General features: G+C 41.9%; 1 long non-coding RNA gene across 2 annotated transcripts; it reads right to left on the bottom strand.

Moving 5' to 3' along the window:
- Nucleotides 1–7: 7 nt before the first annotated feature.
- Nucleotides 8–5665, bottom strand: LOC108445820. 2 transcript variants are annotated; one of them, XR_001860802.1, is made up of 4 exons: nt 4547–5665; nt 1993–2120; nt 1819–1905; nt 8–1251 (listed from the first exon to the last, which is right to left on the bottom strand). It is a non-coding gene; the product is annotated as an uncharacterized LOC108445820 (long non-coding RNA). The 2 variants fall into 2 exon arrangements; XR_001860801.1 differs by lacking the exon at nt 4547–5665 and having other exon boundaries at nt 1993–3562.
- Between the last annotated feature and the right edge of the window lie 229 nt (nt 5666–5894).

The following is a 5894-nucleotide window of genomic DNA, read 5'->3' as shown; positions in this document are numbered from 1 at the left end:
AGGCTGTTTTCTCTCTCTGTGAAAAGCTGATGTAGTTAAACCATGGGAAACAGAAAGTTACTGGAATTAGTGAGGGTGCATATGTTTCTGGGTTTCTAGGAAGGCTGAAGTATGAGAATTTCATAAATGTGTGGAAACTTTTGATAGCATTCCAGTTGAAACAAACTTGTAACAAACCCTGCGGAGAGGTTCATTCAACAGGATGAGCTAAGCAAGAAAACAGTCAGTTCTGGCTAGTTACACGGATATTAGCAGCAGCTGTGAACTCAGTAAACAGCCCTGTTTTCTGGTTGTCAAAGAGCTGCTAAAGCAGATGTGAAATGCATCAAAAATAGGTCACAAACAGAAAACATGCAAGGGAATGCATCAATATGAGAGTGATCTGAAAATAAGTAATGCTGGAACATCTCAGTAGTATTTATAACCCTGAAGTGTACCCAGCTCAGAGCAGCACCCAACAATAGGCTGCTTCACATGGTTCTTACGACAGGACCTTCCACAGACGGCACTGTCTGTGTGAATAAGGGTGCTGCGCTCTCAGCAGCTGAAGTGTCAGACAGAAGAAAAGGTACTGAATTGCACTCTGCTTTCCTTTGGATTAGGTTTTCTGAGAGAGGCTTTCATTCCTGTCTTTCTCCTCACCCCCAATCCCAAACTATAATTAACTCAGACTGAGGTATCATAATGAGCCAAGCATAGAATTTGCCACTACAAACAGAGTACAAACTCACTTTATCCGATAGGCAGTCCTCACACAATAGTCATTCCTCCAGGGACTGCAATCATTGCCAGTGTGGTAATTACATCCCCCCCTTCTTTCCTTTTCCTTTCTAAAAGCCCACAGGACCCACTCCTTGTAATTCCCTCATATGGAAATCCACTCGGATCTACTTCTAGGACTCTTGCAGTACTTAAAACACTTAAGGTCCTTTACTACCAGGTATATAAAGGAACAAGATTTAACTCTAAAGGGGAAGGTGAATAAAAATAATGTACTTGGGCTATAGCTGTAACAGGACTAAACGAAGCACCTACATGTCCTGTCACTCCCCCGGCGAGCCTTTGTAGCCTTCACAGCGCAGGTGTGAGACGGTCTCTGGCCAAGCACCTTCAACAAGCGGAGTCCAGGCACCACAGCCTGAAGCAGGCTCAAATGCTTCCCACAGTCTGCAGGCGAGGACACTCTCCTTTATCTGATTGCTTTTACTTCCATTACCATGGCAGGTTTTACCCCTCCAAAACCTAAACACACTGTATAATAAGCATTAATAAGTCAAGACTAATCAGACAAAAAACAAAATAAACAAACAAAGCTGTTGATATACTCCATACATAGTAAGGTCAATTCTTATGTTTAACTGGGAACACGGGTCTTAGGTAAGTATTCAGCAACTAAATCCCTTATGTAGCAAAGGCTCTAAAACAGCGTTAAACACAAAAACACTGAAGAGGCTTCATGCTATTAATGTTTTAGACCAGGAACCAGGCTTCCAGAACTTCTCTTCTCCCCTTCAGAAGAAGGGAGGAGGAAAAAAAAAACCACCACTCATATCCAACTTAAAAGAAACCCTTTGTGGTTTACATTCAGTTGAAAGCTTCGCTGAAACAAATGCTCATTTTAGCATGGATTTCTTAGAGACCGGAATCTAGGGTGAAATGTGGGAATTGATGATGAGGTTAAAACTGGCAAGATAAACATAATAATCATTGTTATCATTAGTTACATGACAATGCTCAAAAGTCCTTTTTTTTTTCCTTTAAGCTAGTGAGCTTTTATTATTATCATTCATCTAAGCAATAATTCAAAAGTAGTCGTACTTCCTAAATCTAGCAGTATGAATCTTGGAGGCTGAAGCATGCCGCTGCACTCTGCTCTTTTGAAGAACGGTTTTCTAGAAAAAGAGCCTGCAGAGGGAGAACAGAAAGCTGTTACTTTCCTACAAGGACATAAAAGGATTGTTTCATTCTTTCAGAAGAAATTGGGCTACGTACTTGTACTCGTTCTTGGCCAGCTTGTTCCCTCCCCGCCTCACGGGGCAGCACGTTAAACACATTTGGCCGCTGTTCTCCGAGTGCCACGAGTGCTTTCATTCCAGCGGTGATGTGAGTTTGTGAAGCAGCTTGGGTGGGTAGGGACAGGAGCAGATTTAAACTTTTGCTGACAAACCACTTAAGAACATACTTTCTGTCCCTACAGGTTGCAGTTCCTGGGTAAGCTCTCACTTCCAGAAACAGAGCAATATGCATTTTTACCAAGTAAATATCATGCAGACAAATCAGATGGTAACTATTTCAGAAAACTTGGCATAAGTTCCGTTTACGCAATGCTTTCCAAATGTTCCATATTTGCAGAATAAAGATAAAAACTCTGATATTTGTGGTCTGAACTTGTCTACTTGGTTTACTTTTCCTTTTTGGCCTAAACAGAACTTTTATGTATATGACTTCTGATTTAATACAGCAAACCTAAATTAATCCCAATGAAAAAACTGTCAGCTGACAAGGTTTGGCTCAGAATTTGAGGCTTCTAACACTTGAACTCTATTTTCTCAAGTTGCTTTGAGATGTACTTGGGCTGGACTGAAAATGAATTCCATAAACTTCTTCCCTGAATTTTTATTGACTTAGTGACAGAGAAATCCTTCCTCAAAGACAACTCATAAACAGTTTGTCATCAAACCCTGTTACAGTCAGGCACTGAGCTACCTTTTGTGCTGTAATCTGTCGATAAGAGTGTTTAAAGTGGTGCTTACCCCAAGAATCCACTAGCTGCAGCATGTTTTGAAAATCTGAAATTACTTATTTCAACTTGCCTGCAATAATCTGTGTTTGTCTAGTAGGAAGCGTAAGGAAGTGAATGATTAATTACACTCTTCCCAGTAATTTAGAAGTGTTGATGAATGCCAGGAAACACTGTAATGACTACTGAAAAAACCTCAAAGGCAATATATTGGAAGCCTTATTGTTGCTTTCAATAGACGCAAAATAATTAAGTCTGCTAATTAGACACTACCTTTGAAAAAAGTAATAACAACAGGTACATTTCATGCTGTCCATATTTTTGTGCAAAAATCACAAGCTGACCACATACAACTGTAGCCAACAACTGTTCATCATCACAACCCAGCTACTTAATCTCAAAATTAGCAATGTACATAGACACACATACAGTCAAATAATTTCTCTTCAGTAGACATCTTTCAGTCTGTCATCCACTAAGCAGCTCTGTGCTTCAAGTGCATTCTGTGGTGAAACAAGGAGAGAATTTTTCTGTGTTTCACTGTCATCTCAAACAAGAAGATCATGTAAGGTACTTTATTCTGTTATGTGGTTCCCACACAGATCAGAGGGGAAAGTTGCACTTTCAGGAAAAAACATGCTACATAGTTCATTCAATTATTTGGAAAGCATTCTAAGTGGTTAATTATGATCACCAAGAATCTGTACAGGATTGGTAAAGTTGAGGATTTTCTCTGAAACTACTCAAAGAGATTTTGTTGCTGTATTCACAATGTATTAATTCCAACACCATATTTTATATAATTAGTTAGCTTAAAAACTGTACAAGGTCTCATACCTTTACTTAATCACATAATTCTTTACTGTGAGGGTGGTGAGGTACCAGAACAGGTTGCCCAGAGAAGCTGTGGATGCCCCATCCCTGGCAGTGTTCAAGGCCAGGCTGGATGGGGCATGGAGCAACCTGGTCTAGTGAGAGGCGTCCCTGTCCACGGCAGGGGGGCTGGAATGAGATGATCTTTTAGGTCCCCTTCCAACACAAACCATTCTATGACCCAATGTGGTTTGCAGATTTCCATTAATTTGAACAAACTGAGTTTTAGAGTTCATGCTTTAGAGAGCTAACAGGAAAAATGGAGCCTCAGGACACACACCCACACACCCCCCCGCACCCCCATATATGTTTTGTTTTTTTTAATCTTTCCTGTCTCTCTGGATTACTTCCTAAAATGTTGTGGTTGAGGAACACATTCAGGTAAAAAATGAGCTTGACATTACAGGAAACAACTCTCTTTGGGAACTGTCAAGCATCCATTTCTCTTTGTTCTTTCATCCCCACTCTTCCCCTGCACAGCACTGCTGCTCTGAAGCAGCACCTTTAAGGGGCAAATTCCAGCCCTTTTCCTTAAGTAAAAAAAAAACATAACCAAACCAACCAGCTGCAGTACCAGAATAAAATCCATGGATAGTAACAAGCCATTTCCCCATTGCAGCATCTATACTTGCTAAAATGAGATACTGCAACCCAAAGCAAAGCACAAGGTATAAGCAGTGAGAGAATATAACAGGCAGATGTGTCGCTACTCTGAAGGTCTACAAAGACAAGAGACTTTTTCTAAGCTGCAGAGGAAGATCAAGTGTTGCGCCTGCTGGGTTACACAGCAATATGCCACAGGAAAAAAAAATCATCCAAACATCTGGGATGCTACAAACATCAAGGAAAGGCTTGGCATGTAGTAAAAGGACATGCTAAACAAAATTCCCAGAAAAATACAGAGACACATCCAACCCGCTTTAGGGCAAGTACCTTAACTCTGTACATCAACCACCAGCAGTCCAAAGAGCATCCTGGACACAGAGTGATCAGAGATGCTGCCAGTGCACTCCTGGGCATAACCAGCCCAGGCCCAGTGTCAGAGGGATGGTAGAGGTGGCCAAAGCAGCACAAAATAGCAGCAGGGGACCCAGAGAGAAAGCACAGTTAAGGGCTGTGTGCATGTTCACGTGTGATCCCTTTTGTGCACATGGAGGCAACACGTGGCTGATGGTGCGCATTGCTTTGTGCTGCACCTGCTGCAGCGCTCTCACAGCCACAGAACTGGGGGGAAATTCCATTATACACTCAAGGGACAGACCAGAAAGCACATTTTTAACTGCCCCCAGGAAATGTTTAACCCAGCCTGGGAGGCTGAAGAGGCAGATGCATTTTGTATTCCCATCCCCTCTGGCTTCAGCACAGTCTAGTGCCAATGTCCTTCCCCACTGCACAGCCTTAAGAGCTCCCAGGGATCAAGGGGCTCTGCCAGAGAACGAGCATGCAGGGCAGCCAAGAGCAGGAGGAACCAAGTGGCAGATCATTTGTAGCTGTCAGCCTCCCCTTCTCAGCAATTACAGATTTACACAGGCTGCTTGTTCTGCCCTAGAAGAGCAGAAGTCACTTGTCAGAGCACCCTAAAGTCCAGTTACAACCCAATTAACGTCCTCACTGTGCAAGACAAGATAGATCTTCAAGGCAAACATGCCAACTTGACATCCACCAACCCTGACTGAGGGAATTTAATTCCCCTCACAGCACATGGATGCTTTTGCTTTGTGAGAGACATGATCAATGGAATCGACTGAAGGATCTCTAAGAGGTATTTTGAATCCTCAATCTGGACAGTGGGGGAACAACCAGGAGGAACCCAATCGGACCCAAGGCTCACATTGCTTACAAGCAAAGTGAATTCCAAAGAAACAAGCACATCAAAGTTATGTGATGCTATAACCTTCGCTTTGAGAAATCTTGCTGAAACTTTTATTAATGCAGGACCAAAAAAAAAAATTTCAGAATTCCCTTTTTAACATGCTGCTAGAGACTAATTAAACAGAAACAGCCTCGTCCAAGCCCTAAGCAATGCTTCATGGCACATGGAGGATACAAATTCACTTTAATTTTATTAGCTAGTTATTCGAAATCAGGTGATTGAGGAAAAGGCTTTACCTAGGGATAAAAGCCCAGCTATTTTTTCCTACAATACAAAACACTGCTGTAAGGATTCCAGCCTAGAAAAAACCCCCTATGCTACAATAAATGTAGAAATGCTCCCAGAGATTTCATAAATGCACACTGCAGGCACTCAGAGTAGATGTGATCACTACATGTTACGTTGGCA

Source organism: Corvus brachyrhynchos, unplaced genomic scaffold (genome assembly GCF_000691975.1).
Source record: "Corvus brachyrhynchos isolate BGI_N302 unplaced genomic scaffold, ASM69197v1 scaffold43, whole genome shotgun sequence".
In the NCBI taxonomy this organism is placed as follows: Eukaryota; Metazoa; Chordata; class Aves; order Passeriformes; family Corvidae; genus Corvus; species Corvus brachyrhynchos.
This window is presented reverse-complemented; position numbering and strand designations above follow the sequence as displayed.